This window comes from Schistocerca piceifrons, chromosome X (assembly GCF_021461385.2).
Source record: "Schistocerca piceifrons isolate TAMUIC-IGC-003096 chromosome X, iqSchPice1.1, whole genome shotgun sequence".
NCBI lineage: Eukaryota > Metazoa > Arthropoda > Insecta > Orthoptera > Acrididae > Schistocerca > Schistocerca piceifrons.
In genome coordinates, this window is record NC_060149.1 from 509,554,982 (window position 1) to 509,558,410 (window position 3,429).

The 3,429-nt window shown below is 42.0% G+C and overlaps 1 non-coding gene across 1 annotated transcript; it reads left to right on the top strand.

The window, feature by feature from the left end:
• Nucleotides 1–2,699: 2,699 nt before the first annotated feature.
• Trnas-gga lies at nucleotides 2,700–2,783 on the top strand. The gene is given in 2 exon segments: nucleotides 2,700–2,739; nucleotides 2,749–2,783. It is a non-coding gene; the product is annotated as a tRNA-Ser (tRNA).
• The last annotated feature ends 646 nt before the right edge of the window (nucleotides 2,784–3,429 follow it).

Sequence of the window (3,429 nt, forward strand, 5' to 3'; positions counted from 1 at the left end):
CTGAAATACATCGAGAATTGTATGATAACTGAGTACAAACCATCAGCTTCACAAATCAATTTCTTCGATGCAACTGCGCATCCATCATCAACATGTTTGAGGGTTTTATGACGAAGTTAACATTTCAAGAACCAGCACAATGTACAGATTTAGAGCGTCCAACTGTAATGAATCTGTGTGGCCTGCATGATGCAAATATGTATCAGCAGGGCGTGACTCAGTCTATGGCAAATGTATGTTAAACAACTTTTTGATGATATTATGAAGTATCCATTGGAACATGAAATGCACAATGAGGACGAGGAGTTAAGTGTGTGTTCATAGATGTGTCTACGTGTGCTGTACCCAAGTCTGCTAGTACTACTCATATAAACAGAAATTCCACACAAGTGGAGTTTACATATGGTATTCCTAAGTCTACTAGAGCTCCAATTGGTTTGCGTGAAATACATGCTGAATTTTAATGTATAAAAGCAGTTGTTTTGAAAGTATCACAGAGTGATAAATAGAATTGATGTAGAAAGGACGGAAGGACAGTGTTTTTTTTACGATGGTTATTTAGTTTTCACAGTTCACAAAATACAAAATGTATGTTAAAAATGTATGAAAGTTGTATATAATAAATAATATATTTGCAATTTGCAGTGTATTTTATTATCTCATACAAATTCCTTAAAGGACTTAACATTTCAAATGTTGGAGAGAGAGCCGCAGCAGTTCATACATTCGCAATGTCAGAGACAGACTTCACAGTTCAACTGCTTCTGTTAAGTCCAAGAGAAAGCACATTTTACACGAGATAAGATTTTTACCCTAAAAGGTCTAAGAGTTATATTTTCTGGTACAGCTTCTCAGAGTTTCTTCCAACATATGGCCATTATAAAGAACCTGCCTATTACATTCCTACAGCAGTGGGAAGAGTCGAGATACACTGGACTGTCAGGAAGGTAGATTTCCGATGAAGTGGTGAATAAATGTTTGAAATTCTAAGAAAATAAGGATAGGCGATAGAAAAAAGAATTTTAATAAAACCATACGAAGAAGAACTATTCAAATGTAAGTTCAAGAGCGAGATGGTTGGACTGACAGTGGGAAAGACAAACTTACAGTTAATCTTGTACATCGAAGATCTGACAACTACTGCAGTATTACAGACAGTTGTTCCATCACAGCACCAATTTTAACGTCAATCAACTGCAACATACATGGTTTGCTCATGGGACCATCAGATAGTTTCTTGCTGATTTTATTAAGTATTCCATCTGCTATCACATCGTGGACCATATCTCATGTCACTGCTAGTTCACTCGTTTTGCTACTTCACCTGCATATGAAACACTGACAGAATGAATTTGTTACTGTCAAGTAAATTTAAGTGTTCAGTTGTGGTGAAACTGTGTGAATTGTACTTTGCAATATAGATCGCTGTGGCGAGTCTCAATCTGTGGTGGACATATCTTAAACCACTCTTCGATTATGTTGTAAATGTGTGTTGGGATATACAGATAGCATTCCAGCCTTCTGGATGGTGTTAAATACACGGTATGCTGTGGTCTACTGTTTGACGCTGGGACTGTTTTTCGTGCTGAAATGCGCTGTGTTCCACTGTAAGCAGGCAACGTAGACTGAGTGTGACGCAATGGTGGCTTGCCTCGCAAATCATGTCTTTTTATTGAGCAAAGTAACTATAGCACCAGTGTCCAATTGCAATCGAATTTCCCGTTTGCCAATCTGCAATGTGACAAAAAAAGTTTGCTATCGTGATATTGAATGAAAGAAGCGTGCGATTTTTTCCGTGATGCCCGAGAATCCGACCTGGCTACTAGAGAGTCACAACTAGGCTTTAAAGAAAAACTACATATACTGGATGCGCTGAGTGATTTGGCACTTCATTTCTTTTCAAGTAAACTGCCTGTACGTGTCAATGTTTTCCACAACGGAAGCGTTAAGTGTCACGGGATGGACAAGCTTGACACGTATGCGCTTTGAACGAACGGGGCAAGAATTGACACTAATGGATTGCTTCTGTGGGTGCTGGCAGTGTTAACCATGGTGCACTGACTGAATCCGCCTCGTTAACTGAATGGTCAGCACGTGTGACTACCATGCAGTGAGCCCGGGTTCAACTCCTGGCCGGGTGGGAGATTTTCTCTACTCGGAGACTGGGTATTGTGTTGTCCCACTCATTACCGACACGCAAATCGCCTAGTGTGGTGTCAACTAAAAAGACTTTCAACTTCGCAGCCGAACTTCCCCAGGTGGGGACACTCGGCCGTCAATGCCAAATGATCATTTCATTTTTTAATTGACTCAGACTTTATCCATTAAATGTCAGATGCTGCCCACAGATACTACTTCTTCAACTGAATACTTTGGTCGCTTATTGTCCGGCCATCCTCAGAGTGAGTCGCAGGTTTGACGACAAGGTACTAATTGTCCACCGCGACGGTACTGCGTATATTGGTCACAGACGCAAGTTGACAACAAAAAGGTACACTTACATATACGTCACCTGTGGTGAAAGTGTTCAGACGTTCGATTGGTTTATCGTTGTAAGTTCGGCTGTGCTAATACTTCGACGACTTCTTTGCAATTTAATTACACCAATAGCCGGATTCCATGCCTTATCCAAATTAAAACTATTATCTCTATTTACGTCCGCCCCGATAGCTGAATGGCCAGTTCCGCTTGGGACGCCGGCCTGGGTGGCCGAGCGGTTCTAGGCGCTACAGCCTGGAACCGCGCGACCGCTGCGGTCGCAGGTTCGAATCCTGCCTCGGGCATGGGTATGTGTGATGTCCTTAGGTTAAGTTAGGTTTGAGTAGTTCTAAGTTCTAGGGGACTGATGACCTCAGAAGTTAAGTCCCATAGTGCTCAGAGCCATTTGAACCATTTTTGAACCGCATGGGACGCGACAGCGACCGGACGTGTCACTAACTCCGCGTAGTCGTAGCGCCGCAAGCCGTGTTTATAGAAATTCTTGGATTGTGACCTGTGATATTCTCAGTGTTTCTTCACCACCGTCGTACACAAGCTTCTTAATACACTCACAGCGGTCTCAGCCGCTCATATAGTGCAGTTATGGCTCACAGCGTACCACGTAAGAATACCCTGTGTTTTGCATTTGAGAAATCTTCCAGGAATGTGCAACCGAGTTCTCTAGAAATCCATGACTGGATAGTAGATATCATTGGCATCAAGCCCGGCCAGGTCCACACAGCATATTATGACATGGCGGAATACTGTTTCTTTGTGAAGTTTTTAGACCAGATACAATTGGAGAAAATTTTGGTGAATGCTGGTGGGAAAGCAGAGTTCCGACATCGTGATCAGTCGGTGAGTACAGTTTCAATAACTAACGCTGATATTGACTATAAACAGGAGCGAGTGTTCAATTTGCCACCTGAGGTTGAGAATTGTTTTCTTAGA